The sequence below is a fragment of the Chrysemys picta genome, chromosome 19 (genome assembly GCF_011386835.1).
Source record: "Chrysemys picta bellii isolate R12L10 chromosome 19, ASM1138683v2, whole genome shotgun sequence".
Lineage (NCBI taxonomy): Eukaryota > Metazoa > Chordata > Testudines > Emydidae > Chrysemys > Chrysemys picta.
Window position 1 is genome coordinate 15,552,890 of NC_088809.1, and position 19,986 is coordinate 15,572,875.

General features: G+C 42.6%; 1 long non-coding RNA gene across 1 annotated transcript in view; it reads right to left on the reverse strand.

The window, feature by feature from the left end:
- The window catches only part of LOC135976624 (uncharacterized), a 111,104-nt gene that overhangs the window by 81,689 nt on the left and 9,429 nt on the right, over window positions 1–19,986 (reverse strand). Inside the window, exon 3 of the long non-coding RNA XR_010593921.1 lies at window positions 389–499. This is a non-coding gene — a long non-coding RNA (uncharacterized LOC135976624). The remainder of the gene's footprint in view (window positions 1–388; window positions 500–19,986) is intronic.

Consider the following 19,986-nt stretch of genomic DNA (forward strand, 5'->3'; position numbering starts at 1 on the left):
CATTAAAGAGATAAAGGTGCATTAAATCAAGGCAAAAATTAGAGCTTATTTTAAATAGGCACTGGTTTACTAGAACCTTGTCATCTGCTCAGGTGCATTACGCTTGTGAGTCCCTTAATGATTTCAAAAGGTAATTCTCTGTTGCACCGCACACCAGTGTTGTTCAGAAATACTCAAGTTTTCCCATAATGAAGTAAGCAAGTTGTCTGGAGAACTAATTAGTCTGACCTTCTGTGTGCCCAGTAATAAGAAATGGTCTCTCTTTTCATGTCAGGTCTCTGTTTTCGTGTCAGAGTCTGTCAATTAAAGCTCAGACTTTCTATTAATGTGCATTATCCTCAGGAATATTTACTACAAACAAAATCAATGTAAGCTATGCCCTACCCACCTTTTCTCAGATGACTAGATGATAGGGTTTTGCTTCTGTTGCTCTTGAGTGGATGGAAACATCACGCTTCGAAATGCACACAGCATCTTTGAACACCGTCAGATCTAATACCTAAATCCAAATGTAAATTCAGAAGTTGTGTTTTGCTATAGCAAATTAGTGGAGATAGCAAAGGAGGTAACATTTTCACACCCTAAGAATCAATAGAATGTGAACTAAACATCCAACTCAATAGGCAAACCCTTTTTTACAGTACCCCCAGGAATCCAGCACATTTCCTCTTATGTGTAATCCACAGATCCAAGACTGCTGAGTAATTGGTTTCTGATGGATCCTTGGGTGATGATAAAAAACAGATTTACCACCTATAATAAATTCTTAAACAGTCTGGATTTCTCATCCCCTAGATCTGTATGATCAGGATATCTTCTAAATGCCCCTTTAAGGCTGTTTAAAAGAACCCACATAGGGTAATAGTCATCAATGGTTTTAGCTCACTTACCAGTTTATTAAGGTGATCTTTATTTCTGTCCAGTGGCGGATGAATGATTTTGTGGCCTCTAGGCCCTGAAATAATTGCCGCCCCTAGCCCCATATGAACTTGTTTTCGTTTTTTTACAAATTCGTTTGAACTAAAATGAATCTAAATATCATTAAAATAATTGAACATTTACAAGTTTTATTATACATAAAATTACAAGTACAGCGGACTCTTGCTTGAACGCGCGTCTGTATAGCACAATTTTGCTTATAGTGCGGGACCACACATGGATCCAAAACCCTGCATTCAAGTGGGGGTTGGTGTATATCAAATATTTATTTTTTATTTTATGTAGAAACTACTCTCATACTTTTATTTCTTTTATTGTAAGTAGTTACATTTGTTTACTCCTATACCTTTGAGCGGCAAACTTATTAATTAATTCTATATAATCCAGAGAAGTTGTTAGATCCTTTTCAATTGTCAGGAGAGAAAGGGAGTTTAATTTTTCTTCACTGAGATTAGCCCTCAAATAGTTTTTCCACTCATTTTAATGCTGAAAATGATCGTTCCGCTGAACAGTTTGTAGCAGGTGTGCCAACGAACATTCAGAAGGCAATATCAATATTTGGATATACTGAATGAATGTTTCGATTGCGAAGAAGGCTGCAATATCTTGAAATTGACTTCTTTTCATTTTCAGGGATTTCGACACCTTCCAAATACGATTGAAAATGTAGACACTCATTCACGAATGATTCTTCTAAATCTCCTTGGTAGCATAGCTGTAATTTTTTAGCATGAACTATTATATCTGTTGTTGAAGTATTGGTAATATTAGAGAGAAACTGAAATCTGCCATAAATTTCTTGATACGCATTACTTCTGCGTTTTAATTCGGAGCATACAAGGTCTAGTATTGTTAAAAAGATATCTACTTTAAATTTATCTCTACCACACATTTCCACTTCACCTTTGCGTGTCTCATCAGATTGAAGTTTACGCTTTCTTTTTCTCCTTGTGTCAAATTCGTAGTCTTCAATTTCAGATTTTTCTTTGGCTTTCTCTTTGTACATTTTTTGTTAGAACACGCATTTTATCAGTATATTGCCTTTTTGAGTTAAACAAAATATCGATAGTGATTTTACTAATACCATGCATTGATAAATACTCAATTGTAGCATCATTCAATATCCATTGGGCCGTGTCGTCACTTATGATATTTCAGCGTCAGACTGAATTTCTGATTGATGTGATTTGCAAATCTCTGCAGTATTGTCAAAGATATCCAGATCAACATGATTCCTGGTAGTCTCTGATATGCTCGTATTTAGAGCATTTTCTTTAACACTAACCAAAGCCGGAATTTCTTCATTAGTTTCACTATGTACTTTAATCACATCAATATTTTCAATATCAACACCAATATTTTCACTTTTTTTTTTTTTAACCCCTGTGTGCCTCCGTTTCCCTGTCTGTAAAATGGGGAGAATGATATTGACTTCCTTGGTAAAAGTGCTTTGATATCTACAGATGAAAAAAACACTACAAGCTGCCATTAATATTGAAGAAATTCAGCACCTCCCAGCATAGCTTACAGTTTTGGCCCTCTGCAAACAAATACCTAAAACAATCTCCACTGAGCTAATGGGGGGAGGGGGGGGACTCCTTTTTTTTTTTTTAAATACTCCCATTATTCAAAAATAAATAAAAGACAGAAGTAGGTGTAAGTTCCCAGTTCCTATCCTGATTTTCAAAAGAAAAACTAAGAGCTGACTCCCATCCTTTGATCTCTATGGCCTCATGACACCCAAATGCAGATGACGGTTGCTGAAGTCACATCGTAGGCCATGCTGTCTATTAAAGAGTAGGACGAAGCCCTTAAGCAACATTCCTTCACTGATGTCAAGATCTGAAACCCTAGATTTCCTCTGCTTCCGCTCCTCCTCCCCGCCGCGTAAAATAACCAAACCACTAGCTGGGGGAAAAAAGTCTGCTATTTTTATAATTAACTGGTAATATCTTAAAGGAACTTGTGGCAAGGGCATCTGTCAGCAAAATACAAGCTTCTCCTCCATATGCGCTATCCACATCTAATCAGAACAGACAACCAAGATGTTTGGATGAGCATGCTGCTGGGTGACATGTGTTCGAAAGGCAGCCACATTCATGTGGTGCTGTGCAAGATCATGTGATAAAGAGTACAAGAGAAGGTTTCTTCCAAAATATTAACAGGCTATTTTTTCCATTACAAAACCCATTCGGAAGTCCTTTATTTGATCTAGAATTTTAAAAACGGGAAGGAACTTGAACACAACTCCCCACCATTTTAGCTGCATACTAGAACAGCCTTGTTCCCTTGATATTTCTTTTAGTGCCATCAATTAAGTCTATTTCCCTGGTTTCCCTTTCATAGGGGAAAAGATTCCTTTAGCCATGTACCTACTACTTTCAGGGCCCAATTCTCCTCTAGAACATGTTAGAAAAATGTTGTCAACAGACTGTTTTTATGTAAAGAAGGGAAATTAAACTCTAGAAAATATTCATTGAGCTGTTGTTCCCATTTTTTAGACTAGGTTGGTTCTCTTCTCCCATCAATTTTACACTAGCGCATAATCCACTGGATTCAGTGGAGTTACTCTTGATTTACATTGTTGTGGATAGAGAGTCACAAGCCCATTAGCTGTAATATGCTGAGCCAGCAAGCTTCTAAATAAAAAAGCAGAAGATGCTGCAGAGGGGAAAAGTGCACTACCACCTAGTTTAAGTATTATTCATATTACAGTAGTGCCTTAAGATCAGGACCCCCATCGTGCTAGGTGCTGTACATACCAAGTGCAAGACTAATTCCCTTCTCTGAAGATGTACAATCTAAATAGACAAGACAAAGGGAATATTTTTGTCCCCATTTTACAGCTGGAAAACTGAGGTACGGAGATATAAAGTGACTCGCTCAAGGTCTCACCCAGAATCTATGAAATAGCCAAGAACTGAACTCAAACCTCTTGAATCCTAGTCCAGTGCATTAATCTCAAGTCTCTCTGTTTCTATTTCCCCTGAATACAACCTCTCTTAGGATACCAGACAGGGTTTGTTATAAATCAGCAGTCTCTGTGAATAGCTATGCAACTATAATTTTTATACATACTACATGTTTTGCCTATTTATATTTTTAGGGGGAAAATGTCCTGAAAGGAGGTGCGGAGGGCAGACATCTTTCATCATTACAAGACTTTTTTGTTTTGCTATTCAAAAAAGAAGAGAGAACTAAAAAAAAATCAAAGGCATTCATGTTATCTCACTAAGATCTGGGTCTGAAAGAGATGTAGCTGTTATGCTTCAGTGACTTCACTGCACCTTGAGGCAGAAATTACTCTTCCGCAAGACCTCGGGTCAAATATGTTGCTCAACCAGACTTCACAATTTTTCATTGTACTTTTAATTAGCACATTTCCAGCTACTTGTAAAGCAATGGCATTTCCACATGGTCTGAGCATTCCAAATGGCTAGAAATCACTGTTAGAACATCCAGGTCCAAAGCACATACTTTGGTAGACCTTTGACATCAAATACAATGTTATTAATACTAGTAGTATTTGTTTTATGGTTGATTGCTTTTTTTTCCTTTGAAAAGTTGTCTATCATTTTTCAGATTAACACCAGTTTAAATTATGCATCATTAGATGCAGGGGGGAAAAGACGCATACTCCCTAACTGTCACGATCTGTTGTGTTATTCTTTCCTGACTGCTTTAAGCAGTCATTTTCCAGCATACTGCTAAGCGGTTTTCCTCACTGTCCAGTTTCATCCCTTCTCCTACCAACGTATAGTAAAAACAACTCTCCCCCTCTCTCACACACAAACTCACACTTCATGGTCCTATGACACTGGCAAGAGCTTACTGCTTTGATTGAAGACCTGTTTGTATCTCTAGGTACTGTCCCCAGCCTTCCTGATACTCCATTATAACAGTAACTTTAACTGTGTTACAGTAGTGCCTTGAGGCCCTAAATGAACCTTCAATGTACCAGGCATTGTACAAATACAAAGTCAGAGACAGCCCTGCCCCAAAGAGCTTATCATTCAAGTCTACAACACAGACAAGGGATGGGATAAGGAGACAGAGGCCAAGGGAGGGGAAGTATCATGCCCAAGGTCAAACAGCAGGCCAAATGCCAAGCCGGGAATAGAACCCAGGTTTCTTGAGCCCAAGTCCAGTGCTCCACTAAGGTGGACTACATGGTTCTCACTAGAAGTATAACTACTCCCTGTATTTAATATGGCTGTAGATACACAAAGGGAATGTTAGCTTAACTGGTATTGTATTATATTAATATATCAGTACCACCTATTTTGGTGGTTTAGTTGGCATGCTCCATTTGCTGCGCCTGGAAAGAATGGCCACTTTCACCTGGCTGAACTCCCCGGCATTGCTAACAAGCCAACTGGCATCTGGTTACACATTAGCACACACATCTGACCTGGTGATTTGTGGCTCTTACCCTTCGACTACTGGCTGAAACGAATGGTTTAGCTGTGGGTTCCGCCAAATTTGTTTCCAGCAGAGAAAGTGACCTAAAATTAGGAGTTTGCAGTTAGCTTACTGATCTCTCTACCTCCTCTTTAATACATTCACAGGATGCATTTTCATGTAAATCCAATCAGTGGTTGAATTTGTAGGTATAAGGCTATATAAATTCCAAAGAAGAGCTTCTGGGACATCTTCCACTAGGCAGGTCAGCTGTGCGCAAGAGATATTTGGGCAGGGCTGAGCTCTGACTATGCAACAGTATTGTTCTCTAATGGGGGGGCCAGGCTGGCCATTGGAAGTCAACAGATGGGATTTTCTTACAGGCCTTTAGCCAGCCAGAGTTCTGGATGCTGCCTTCTCTGTCCAACCCAAATCAATGGGAGATAGGACTGGCTCTTTCACACATCTGACATGAGGAGTGGGGACCTCCCCAGCTGAAATCCTCATAGTTCTAAGTGTCATGCTCATTCGGAAGTTAATGGGAAAGTTCCAGTAATAATCAGGGGATCTAATTTCTTGCCAATACAAAGCATGTATTGCTGCCTGTCTTGAACAAAGAATATTTTTCTATTGTCTCTTGCCTGATTTAGATCTACATACATGTATGACAGATACTCGCTTTACCCTTTTGTAATTAGAAGCTGTGCAGCCACCTGCCAGTCTTTCTGTACTCCAGCAACTCAGCATGTGGCGTGCTACAAAAATCACTGGAATGCTGCGTGGGGTGACAAACTATAGCAAATATCTTACAGGGAGACAGTCTGTTTACTTACATCTGGAGGGGTGGGGAGGGAAATTGTATGCAACTGAAAAAACAATATCTAGTGGCAGAGGAGAGGAGATGAAGACACAGGGAATGTTTTCCTTCCTACCGTACTATTTTCCATCATACAACGAACTTTGTGATTTTTGTGTTTTCAAATAGAAGGATTTCTTTACATTTTGAGAGAGAACTAATTGTTCATTTACCCTTTGCATACAGCACTGTGGTCACATCAGTGGTGCTATAGATAAGTTACATAAATAGTAATACAGAGATTTTCAAAAGTGTCTGGTGATTTTGCGTCCCCAGCTTGAGGAGTGTTAAACAGAGGCCTGATTTTCAGAGAATGGGTGCTCAGGACTTGCTGAAAACCAGGCCCCTTTCCAAGTGTAAAGTTGAGGCCCCCCAAAAAAATGAGACACTCAAAATTGTTCCACAGTCTTGCAAAAATTTACACCCCATCTTAACTTAAGCATATGAGCAGTCCTCAAGGGAACTACTCAGGTGCTTAAAATTTGCCACATGTGCAAATGTTTTGGCCACTGTGCCTAGATCCCCTTTGAAAATGAAACAGGCTCCTAATTCAGTTAGGTATTGCAATGCTGAGCGCACCACCACTTAAATACCTTTTAAAAATCTGGGCCCAAGTCTGTAGCACAGCCAAAAATATAATCGCTGAGCCTGTATTTAATTATTAGATGATTCTTCTGCCCCTACTGAAAAATCACTGATATTATTAAATTATGTCTTTCAGAAATGAGGCAGCTCGACAAACTAGGAATTTAACTGGAGATGTGAATACAATGAAGAGATGTTATCAAGACGTGATTAATCTTGCTTGTCCGATTGGAAAAAATACCTTTACATTAATTGGCGCTACATTCCATTATCATTCTTTGCCTAGACAAGAGATCAGCACTTGGATGCTAGATGAGAAGGGAATCAGAACAAATTTTGACCCCCTAAGACAGTTCCAACTACTGCACTGGTAATTTACACGTGCAGGGGCAGGCCTTTAAGAGAATGAGCCTGGTCATTTGGGCATTTAAAGCAACAGTCTCAATCTATTGTGACAGAGTACAAGGAAAGAGGATACCACTGGATTCCGAGTGAAACAGGCGGTTAACATCAGCTTAACTTCCCCCCGGGATCCATATATAAACAAGGTAAATAAGAGAAGGAAAATGGAATCTAATCCCATTTAAAAATGCATAATCTTGTAAACTAGTGAGAGACTAGGTTCATCTACACTCCCGCTGAAGGTAGGTCTACACTCACGCTCTGATCAAGCTAGCGCACTGAAAATAGAAGCGTAGCTGCAGCTGCCCCAAGTACAATACCACCTGGGACACTCGGTGCTTACTCAGTCAGCTAATCCCTCCCACCACCGCACTCACCCGTCTATTTTTTAGGCCATCAGCTCAATTACAGCTAGCACACATACATCTTCCCGAGCTGGAAATTACATCTCGACTACAGCCATACCCTGACTCAGCAGAAACAATACACAGATGAAGCCGGCAAGGGGTTTCTTCAAAGTATCAGACTAGCAATTAGTTAAATAAAAAAAAAAGGTGGGGGGGAGACAGATAACTTCCATAGGTTGGGGCTCAACCCAGCCCTATGCCAACCTTCCCACAGTCCATCTCCCTCGCTATCTATCCCCCAAAGCAGCAAATTTATGACCTGTCCTGTGAGCATTTAGGCAGGGGGAAGTCCTGTTTCACTTGGAATCCAGTGGTATCTTCTCCCCTTGTACCCTGTCACAATAGCTTTGAGGAAGATAAAAATTCCCTCTCAACAAACAGGAATGAACTTTGCCAAGCTTACAGAAATGACTCCTATTGAGCTATTGCCATTAGGCAAGCTGGAATTTATAACCAGTTCCGCTTGAGTATCACCACAGACCTTAGACATGGATACTTAGGTCAGCTAGTCCAAGCCCTGGCCAGTTCGCTAACGTTTCTACATTTTCTAGTTCGTTGGCCTAGCTAGAATCAAATTACATGGGGTTTCAACTCTTTTCCAGGATTAATTTTCTCTGCATAAGCACAAGTGAGCCCAAGTATCCTGCCTAGCATTTTGTTTTAAGTGGTCCTTATTAAAGAATAGCTCGAGTTTATGAGGTTAAACCAGGACATATTTCTAAGCACTAAAATACATTAATAAAAATGAATCGTATCTAAATTATGCCAGCCTAGAGAGAGCCAAGATACAGAAACCTGGTGGTAATTTAAGGGTTAATGCAGAGCATACACAGTCTGAATTTTAACGGGGTTATTAGCAATTCATATATGCACCAGAGGCAGGTAATTTATTTATTAGCAAGAAGCTTGAGACAGTCCGTACTTTACCATTTCTCATCACCCAAAACTAGTTCTTTTGTAATATCTTATGCAATTCTTTATATTGTCACAATACTATCTGCTTTTGTTCACTGTGTATTGTATTTTCAAGTACAACAGCAGCGATACATTACTGATATCATTCACTGTTCAGACTGAAAAATTGTAACAGATTTTTCAGAAGCATCCAGCTGCCCTGCAGAGGCCACTGCTCAGCAACTGAAACATCCACATGCTCCGAAGCAAAGTAAAGTCTGATCCGCTAAACCCTATGTGGTATTATCTCCCCATTTTACAGATGGAGAAAATGAATCACCAACTAACTAAATTAGTGTAAATGGTGGGATTAGAACTCAAGGACTAGTGACTCCCAACTCCACGTGTGCATCTCCATAACAAAGATGACCGATACCTGCAGATAGTGGGGGGTGCAGAGTGAGGTCAGCAGCAGATGTTTCTGAGCATGCTCTGTACAAGCCAAGCAGCAAAACGTGGGGGGGAGGGGCAATAACCCCATGTGCCTCACCCCACCCCACCCCACACACACGCATTCCCTCTGCTCCATTGCATGCTGGCAACCTGACCAACAGCCGGAGCAATCTCCACTCCAGCAAATGGGAATATTGCTACTGGCTTCATTGGAGGCTGGATTAGGTTCTGAATCTAACACGAAGGGTCAAATTCTGCCTTCATTGGGAGTTGCATATCTAAATCTGATGATAGAATTAGGCCCTAAATACTAACAGTGCTGTCTATGAAAACACTCTTAACATGCATGTAGTCTGTACTATTTTAAATATTACTACCATATGAAGACTACCTGTTTCCCCTTTCACCATGCTAGTATTATCAATGAGTATTCCAAACAACAACAATGTGAAGAAAACACTGGTACATCATGTCACATACCACTTCCCCAAGCACTCTGTGTCTGTTTAGGGCTAGTCTACACTGGCAAGGGCTTGTGTAGTCGCGCCAGAGCTCTCCCAGCCCTCAAAAAAAAGACACCTCCACGAGGGGCGTAGCTCCCAGCGCTGGTGCACTGTCTACATTGGCGCTTTACAGCACTGAAACGTGCTGCGCTCGGGGGGGTGTTCTTTCAACCCCCCCGAGCGAGAAATTTGAGATCGTTATAAACCCATGCTTAACAACACCTCAAAGTCCTGTTCTGCTGCATGGAAGCAATTACTCCGCCCTTCCCACACAAGTCCATATTCTCCGGTAAAAGAAATGAGGGTGGACACTGAGTGAGAAATTAGATAAGATTGTTAAACCGGACAGACCTATGCAGGGTTTTACTAATAGACAGGCACACAAGGAGCACATTTTGTGACTGGATATGCCATTGTTCCACTGACATCAAGAAAGGATCCTTCAGTGCAATCTGTATACTAGTAAAAGAAAAAAAACACACACACAACAAAAAAACACCATATGCAGAGGGCCAGCAAGAGAACCACGTGCCACGTAAGCTTTAATTTGAGGACTTTAATGGTGCACAGGCCTCCTGATGGTATGAGTTTCACTCATAAACAGTAAACAAAACAGGTGTGGGAGAAGATGATCAGTGACTTGGGCAGAGTAGATGAATAGTCGGGTTAATTTAGCTGGCAGAAACCATCAGTGATTGGAAAATATTAACAGAGTAGTTATAAGCAATGGAAAGTTTACAGTCATTTAAAGAAGGGACATGTATATAGGTAACCAGTTCCAGGCAACTATAAAGATTTAAGTAACAAGTTCCACAAAGATGACAAACTCATCGGGTATTAAGTCCACACTTTTAGACATAGCCATTATTCAAATAGCTTTATGCCACAGGAGATAAATTTATTTGAACCTTCAGGATGATTGCAGCAATATGTAAATCTGATTACCCCAATGAAAGCGTATGGTGTCAATATGTGGGATGAGTCACAGGCTAGGAATCTGAAATAAGGATAAAAGAAAAATGATGGGATTACTTTGGTCAGACATTCTGAGGGCCTCAGTTTAACAGATTGAGCAAGATGTAGTACATAAAAAAGTCTAGAATATCATTGCTTAATAGTAGAGCATCAATCTCAGGTACTGCGTATGGTACATCAAATGTGGGTATATTAAGATGGAGACACAAAGAGACAGGAAGAAAAGATGAGTTTTACAGTCCAGAAACTGCGAATTCTACCAGCAGTAAAATTTAGTTAAAGAATTTTGTAAATCTATCAACTTTGTATTACCAAAAGAATATTTATAGCAGCTTGAAAATCTGCACAGGCAAAATATACACAACCTCTTCTGAGTCAATTAATAGCGCAAACCAATTTCTAAAAACAAGTAATAGTACCGTGCAGCTAAAAAGCAGGCAGGAAGCATTAGCCAGCACTAGATGAACTGTTAGTGTACTCCTTTAAATATTTGCAAGTCTTCTTTAGCTTTAAAAGATTATTTTCAGGGGGAACTTTCAAAAAATACTCCACGCTGGCTAAATTCTGCTCACACTGAAGTCAATGGGAGGTTTTAGCATTTAATTCAATTTGATCCAAATTAGGCCAACAGTGAGTGCTTTTGAAAATCGTATGCAATATATTTTTCAAATCTTTCAACCACGCATCACAACTCTTGCCAGCACTGCCAGCTTATACAGCACGATCACATCATTCCTTTCATGCATATCACATAAACTAATGGTTGTGATCTAGAGTTTGGGGGGGGGGGGAAAAACGCACACACACTACAGACCATCAGACTTCAGTGGCAATGAAATTCATGGAGTCAAGAGCCCTTCTGCCATGAGAAAGCCTTGCTACCAGTCCCCAGCCAAAGATATCTAGGGATTGACAGCTCCAGGGCAAGAGTGCCGCCCCCATCACAAATTGGACACTCAGAAACGGAGGCAGCCAAAAAATCACTTGCCACTTTTGAAAACCTTGGGCCATTTCTCCCAATTTATCTCAACTGTCAGGATAAAAAGTGGCCAGAGGTTGTCTAAGACATCTAGAACCCATACCATCCTAGGACTTATATAGAACAAAATGGACAATCCGAACTGCATCTGGAAATAAATTGGAAACCAGTGCAGCAATGGGACACTCAAAGTGCACACCATGCATGAAGCATCATTGAAAGCAAGCAGCTGCATTTTGCACTCGGTGGACTTAGGAAGTGGCCTTCAACCATAGCCTCAAGTAGCGTGCATTGCAGTAATCCAATGTGGATTAGCTAAAGGTGTGGATTGCTGTGGGAAGGTTTATACCCAGCAAGAATGGTCCTCACTTTCAGGCCATGAACAGATGACTCTTGCCTGCCTCTGCTATCTGCACATCCAGGAGCAACTGAGGGGCCACACAAAATCCCAAGCCCCAGGGAGAAATGATGGACATGGTCCTAAATCGAAGGGGCATCCATTACTTTGTCATTTCTGATGCTGGGGGAAGCAGCAGGAATCTGGGTTGAGTTTCAACCAGCTAAGTCCTAGTGACCACAGCACTTGGGTCCAATTACACAGATGAAGTAGAGGTGTGGGTCATCTCTGCATACCAATGGCACTGCAGCCCAAATCATCTCTCAGCCTCTCATAGTAGCATCATATATGCATTGAATAAGAGGGGTAACAAGACCCTACTGTACCTCATAAGAGGGAGCCCTGGGGGCAGGTGAGCAATCACCCAATTCTATCCTCTGTGTTTTCCAAGAAAACAACAGAACCACTCCAGTGCACCCAAATTATCCCTGACAGGCACATCATCTTATCTCACAGTCAATGCTATCAAAGACTTCTGGCAAAGAATCAATGTTGATACCTGGTCTTTATCCATAATCAATCAATCAACATGTGCACCTAGAATCTGCCTGGCAGACTTAACACTCACCTAATTATATTGCTGGCATGGAGTACCTTGAATATTCTCCACTGTCCCCTGTGACCTAAATCAGCAAACAGTGACTTATAATAACTCAAAGTGACAATGATGGTCATGCAATCAATAACTGTTATCCTTTCTTAAGATGAACAGAGATTGTCCAGATATCTTCTGGAGCACGATCAGAGCTGCATTCTAGCACGCTGGGTCTCATAAAACATAAAACCAAAAGGTGCTTATTGAATGACTGTGCCACAAAAAACACTTGATTCCCCACACAACTGGAGAAATACTTATCTTAGTTTAAGCTTGATATAAAATTATTCTACTTAACTGCCAGGGGGCAAATTTGTCACGTACACATGGGAGAAAGAAGGAGGACAAAATGCAGGGTCAGCTATAGGTAGTCAGGAAGTTCCTTCAAGAGGAAATGTAGCCAAACTCCAAACCTGGAGACAATGGACCTTTCCGTGCCTGCGTCCTGTAGATAGCTAACCGCTTAGTTTGCAAAATAAGCAAGGAGGAGGGGACAAATAGATGAACAATAAGGGGTCATAAGAGGGGCGGATACATGTAGCTTGCTAATTATGTATGGTAATGATGGCAAATTTTGGCCAATCATAGAGCGATAGATTATCATAAGCAACTGCATATAATGCTTTGGTGTAAGTGTTTTCTTGGTTCTTGCTGACTTATGAGCTCGAACCCAATTGCAATTGAAATAAACGGATCGCCCCTCCCGGGGCTCCTTGCTTGATTAGCTGTGTCCGTCTCTCCTTATTCCTCAGCTGGAATGGACAGAAATTTCTATGACAAGCCTAACAACAAAAAGGAGCAAACAATTAGATCATAAGTTCATTCTTTGCTGGTCATTCCTCATTATGGTCCAGATCCTGCATGGTGCTGATCCTCTTATGAGATCCAGTCTCATATGGTTAACTTCATCCAGAGGGATTTGTAATTGTTCCACCTAGAAGGGGCAGATGGCCTAACTAGGTGAGGGATAGCTCAGTGGTTTGAGCATTGGCCTGCTAAACCCAGGGTTGTGAGTTCAATCCTTGAGGGGGCCACTTCGGGATCTGGGGCAAAATCAGTACTTGGTCCTGCTAGTGAAGGCAGGGGGCTGGACTCGATGACCTTTCAAGGGCCCTTCCAGTTCTAGGAGATAGGATATCTCCCTTTTAAAAAAAAAATAAATAATAATAATAATAACGGGATCCACCAGACCAATGCTCCCCAACTCAGTGAGGTGAAAAGGGGTGGGGTAGCATGCCAGGGCTCCTGAGGGAAGTCAATCAGCAGGTAAGATAGGGTTACCATATCTCATAAATAAAAAAAGAGGACCCTCCACGGGCCATGGCACCGCCCATTTCCCCACCTCTAGCCCCGCCCCAACTCCGCCCCTTCCCCCACCCTAACTCCGCCCCCTCCTCCCTCCCACTCCCAGCCAGGGGGAAAGGGCTGCCCCAGTGCTACCAGCTTCACGGTTTGCCGGGCAGCCCCCAGACCCTGCGCCCCTGGCCGGCGCTTCCCCAGCGCAGCTGGAGCCCGGGAGGGGAAGCGCCCAGCCGGGGGCGCAGGGTCTGGAGGCTGCCCAGCAAACCGTGAAGCCGGTAGCGCTCGGGCTTTGGGCAGCCCCTATGCCTCCGGACCCTGCGCCCCCAGCCGGGCACTTCCCCTCCGGGGATCCGGCGGCTCTGCGTAACTTACACTGTATAAGTTACACAGAGCCGAAGAGGAGCAGAGCCCCCGCAGCTGGAGGCTCTGCTCCTCTTAGGCTCTAAGAGCCGGGCTTCCCCAGCGCTACCGGCTTCGGGCAGCCCCGTGCCTCCGGACCCTGCGCCGCCGGAGCCTGGGAGGGGAAGTGCCCGGCTGGGGGCGCAGGGTCCGGAGGCAAGGGGGCTGCCCGAAGCCAGTAGCTCTCGGGCAGCCCGGTTCTTAAACAGAGCCTCCAGCGGCTGCGGCTCTGTGTAACTGACACTGGGTCACTGACACTGGAGACCCTGTGTCTCCGGGCTGCCCAAGCCGGTAGCGCTTGGGCAGCCCGGCTCTTAAATAGAGCCGCTGGGGCTGGAGCCTCCAGCCGCCGGGGCTGTGTGTAACTGACACAGTGTCAGTTACACAGAGCCGCAGCCTCTGGAGGCTCTGTTTAAGAACCGGGCTGCCCGAGAGCTACCGGCTTCGGGCAGCCCCCTTGCCTCCGGACCCTGCACCCCCAGACGGGCACTTCCCCTCCCGGGCTCCGGCAGCGCAGGGTCTGGAGGCACGGGGCTGCCCGAAGCCGGTAGCGTTCAGGCAGCCCGGCTCTTAAACAGAGCCGCCATTTTCCCGGACATGTTCGGCTTTTTGGCAATTCCCCCTGGACGGGGGTTTGACTGCCGAAAAGCCGGACATGTCCGGGAAAAAGAGGACGTATGGTAACCCTAGCTAAGACCAGTAGGGTCAAGAGAGCCAGGTGTTTTTTGTTGGGGGGGGGCGGAAAATGGTCACCCACTGATGTCCCATTGAAACCTTGAGGAGAGGTGAAAGGGAGTGGCTTTCAAAAGTGGCTTGTGATCATGGGCTTCCGATTTGAGGCACATTGAAGAAACCTGATTGTCAGAGGGCAGGTGGGGCTCCACCTTTTCTGAAACTTAGTCCTTTGGATGAGTCTCAAACTAGGCACCCAACAGTCACTGGCCCATAAAGAAAACTGAGGCATTGGTCCTGTTATCCAACACTGTGAACACAGCCGTCATGGCAAATCTTAAACCAAGACTAGATGTTTTTCTACAAGCTATGCTCTAGTTCTAACAGGAATTATTTTGGCCTGGGTTATACTATATAATCTGTGGCCCCTTCTGGCCTGAGAATCTATGACAAATCAAATCAAATAATGGACCATTTTTCAAAGACTTCCCTGAGCTCATTTCAAATTAGGATAAGTTTTTACAAGTTAAATATAAAATACTTACAGTAAGACAGGGAAAGTGTTCCTGGTTTATAGTCAGGCTGACCTCTAACTAATAAGGGTGGGCAAGAAACTTGTCCTATGAGCAGGTTATTATTCTGCAAGTGCCCACTGCAGGGTCCCTTGCACATTCCTGGGAAGCAGCTGGTACAGGCAACTTTCAAAGATAGGACACAGGACAAGATGGATCATTGGACTGGTCTAGTCTGGCAACTCTTACAATCTTCAGGAAGAGGTCTTAACAAAAGTGGTTGCACTGAATCACTCTCATTCAAGAGAGAGACGTATCCAATTATATTCCCTTCAGAATACAATTAGGCACAGCCTGGACTCTGTATATGCTGAGGTCTCCGAAATGAGCTCCTCCAGCAGCATCAAGCAGAGTTCTGATCTGTTGCATCCTTGGACTAAACATGGGAGAGGCGGGAGATGGAGGGAGAGAAAAACAGTGCTTTCAGCCTCAATCAGCAGCATATTCTGAGACTGCAGATTGCTACTGTGTCTGCGGCAGGATCTGAAATGCAAATGATCAAGAGGCCATTAGAGACATTAAAGATTTAGCAAGCATATGTTCATCCTGCTTTTATTGTGCGGGGGGAGGAGAAGAGGCATTAATTCCAAGGAAATACACAATCAACAGTTACCATATTCAACCTCTCATTGAAAAAGTTATGGGTCTCATTAAGACTTATTGTTCAATCGGTAATGTTTCATGGAGGCAATAAATAAATAAATATACCCCTTTAGGCCCTAACAGTTCTGCATATCAATGATTGGGCTTATAGGAAGTCCAGGACATAAAGCATTAAGCTGGAGGCATCCGTTTACTCACTGACCTTAAGATGACCTTCAATTTAACCTGAAACAAACATCCTTCCTCAAGGACAAGGAGTCATTCAGATTCCTTTGCAGTTCAATCTTAGGGCATTCCAACAGGAGTGCTGTCAGCCCTGTAGAGGATGATCTAGTGATACAGGTCTTGCAATATGTAATTTCCAGAGCAAAAAGAGGCTAGAAACCTATTCCACCATGAGACCTAAAGGATATTCCCGCAGGTTCATGCTGCGGAGACTAAAGCAGCCCTTTATTCACCATGCCATTCAACAGCATTTAGGCAATTATATATGTGAAAGGACAACTGAAAGAGCTTTCCTAAGGTTGTTGGAGTTTCAGTATCCAGCTACCCATACTGATCAGTCTTATACAGGTTAAAAAACAAAATCTACTTCTCAACTAAAATGGGACCTATACAGTTCTATTCTCTGTCTGCAGGCTTGGGGACTATATTATCATCACAGTCACATCATGTTATTTTCACCAAAGCAGCTGGAGGTTTCCAGTGTAGGAAGCAATTATTATGAAAAGTGTCAATGTGTCATTCTCCCCAAGTCAAATGTTTAACTCCATGCTATAGCATTTGACAAGTATCCGGCTCTCAGCCTCTACTGGGGGTGGAAAGAGTCATAGAAGAAAAGAAAAGAAAAGAACAGTTCACCCACTGCGATGCAAGCAAACTTTTGACATTGCTAGCTGATGCCACAGCAGTGGTGCATTTCTGCAGCTTAATTGCTCCGGTGGAAGGCAGTTACCTCGGCAAACTTGAGTCTGTGTACACCAATGATCTCCCTGTTCGGCTTGGCACAACATTAGACACAACAGGTTGCTATTTAAAACGTGCCAATTAATTCTGTACCCACCAAGTGATGACATTAGAAGATGACATTCAAGATTCTAGCAATCAGCGGGGAAAGGCTTGACCTGCCAATCGAAGATATTATTCTATGCCAGAAAAGGCATGTTAGTTCCTGATGCAGCCGCCAGGCCCCAATTGTGAAATTCAGGCTCTCAAACTGCCACTAAAGAAGATATGGGATTCAGCATGGGCGTGAATGGTGCCACCGTAATGTCTTTTCAGTGTCTTTTCCTACTAAGGGGGAGGGCTATTCTGTTCCGTACAAGTTGGAGCGATCTCGTTCACCCCAGAGTCAGTATGCCTCAGTGGGTGTCTCTTTTCTAGGTCATGGGCTTAACAAAACCTGGGGGCTCATACTCTGTGCATGGCCACCAGAATGCAGAGTTCCACAAAGAGATTTTGCCCCAACAAATGAGAACCTATTGAATGGGGCAGGGGGGGGAAGCATGAGATGAACATTATAGGTAAACTATAACTATTCGAGGACCCTGAACCTCCTAATCTTCTTTCCACCTTAGCACCAGAGCTGGCATTATTCTTCTTGAGGTTCAGAACTTGTAAAATGAACTGAAGGACCAAAAAAAAAGGAATCCTACCAAAAAGCCCTTCAATATTTTTAAGTGGAGTCAAGACAAGAAAGGGATACAAAACAGATGAGATAGTGAATCACAATTTCTGTTTGGAAGAAGTGATCTAATGTTAGCATAGTATAGTCTCCAGCTACATGTGGTGAACTAATGGAAACTATAAGATTTAATTTGTGTTTAACAGCCCCAGTCTGGTTTTGAACAGAGTAGTAGGACTGCCTTATTGCTTGCAAAAAACACATACACTTGTGTACAACATTGTGAACAATGTAGAGTATTCTGGATAAGCTCATTCATGCTTTTATATTGTTCTACTATACACATAAGCCTAAGGGCTTGTCCACATCGTGCAGTAGCAGCACGCACCAGAGGGGTGTAAATTTTAGTCCGTATTAGTGTGTAACGCACTAACTGGCCTGTGTGGATCACACTAAAAGTTCCCCAGTATACATTTATTACTGTTTGAAATAGACTGCATTAATGCACACAGGGGAACTTTTAGTGTGCACTGGCAGGGTCCACACAGGCCAACATACTAGTGGAGATTAAGACCCAGGGTAGACAAGCCCTAACACAGTCTAAGGCGGAGTTGCTCAACCCAGAAGTAAGTCACCAGAAATTGCCTGATAGGCCAGACCTAGAGTAGGTCAGAAAACTTTTATCCAAATATTTTTCTGCTGAAAAATGCCATTGTGACAAAACTAGTTTTTTTTTTTTTATTTGTTTTTTGCTTTGGTGATTTTTTTTAACTTGATCAATTTAAATGAAATTTAATTTTGGAAAAGACTTCAAAAATGTTAAGATGTCCCATTTCAACATTTTTGGAAAGGTTTAGATATTTTATTTTGACACTATTTTTTGTTTCAAAATTTACTTTATATTAAAAAATAAAAAGGGTTGAAATCTCAATGAAATTTCTATTGACCAAAACATTATTTTTAATTTAGTTTCATGAAAAAAAAATTTTTTTGGTCCCAATACAGTATTACTGTTTTCTTCTCTAAATCTCAAAATTTTCCCTGAAGAGAATAGCAAATGCCCCCCAGTACCCTTCTCCCCCTCCTCCCCCCCCCCGCCCCCCGGAGCAGTATCTTTATCCTACAAGTCCCCACAAGTAACATTCCTACCTCACACACACCAACAAAAAATATTCTAAAACTCAAAACCCATAATCCTTTGTGCCCACAAAGGATTGTGGGTTGTGGCAGGTCCTGGGATGATTTTTCAGCTGTTTTTGGGGTCATGGACCAAGGACAGGTTGAGAACCATTGAGGGAGCTGTGGCTAGCACCTTGGCAACTTGCCTGAGTGTCAACAGACCCAGGTTCTAGTCCCAAATTTCCCTTTGACTGTGTTACCTGGCATAAGGCCAGCCTGACCATGCCTCATTTTCCTCATTAAGCAAAATGAGGAGAAAGATACTTGTCCCACATTTAGACGTACAAAGTACAGCACTTACTATAAGGCATTATTTTGGGCCACTGACTAAACATAGAAATGTAATTGTTTACTCAGATAAGTGAGTTCAGACTTCTTGCTGGGCAAACCTCAGAAGTCCTGTGAGCCACGACTTTCTGTTTGTGTGTAGGGGAGAGAGAGAGAGAGAGACACGGATCCCTACCCTCCATAATCCAATCAATTTCATGTGTTAGTTTCTGTGATCACAGGCATTGAGGAATTAAAGATAGTGCATCTGTCCATGTTATCACCCTCCCCTCTGCCTCTGAATTATTTCTACACCAGATTGCTAACGTGAAATATTTCACCAGCACCAAGACACCTGTGATACAGTTAACACAGCGCACAAAAGTGGCTACGGTTTAATAGAGTTTACCAGCAGATCATATGGACCAAATGGTTTCTCATTACACTATCCTCTTTCATGAATCAAGAGAGACATCTGGTGACTACATGGTATTATAGCAGATGGACTTTAGCTCTTCATCTGTAAGAAATTGAGTAACACCTGCAATACCCCTCGCTCATGCTTTCCACCAAACCCAATTAAGAATTTGTCCAAATATCAGGAGCCAAGACAGCATAAGCGGATACCCTGTTTCTACAGGAATGGGCAGTTACTGAAAACTTGGGGGATAAATAGACTAAATAAAATCAGAGCATCAGACATTTCACCTCACAGAAGAAGCAATCATGCTTCATATTAGCATGTGGCGTAGCAAGACATAGTGTGTCCATTTTAGAACTATGGGGACTGAACCACAGAGCAGTTAACAAAGTCTCCCTCAAGGTCATATAGCAACTCAGCATCACAACCAAGAACAGAACCCAGCTCTCCAGACAGCCAGTCCCGTTCTCTACCCACAAGATCACGCTGACCAGTCAGATGATGAGTGGAGATGCAGCCTGTTGTGATTTCAGTGAAGCATTTCTCCCACAGGCAGAAAAC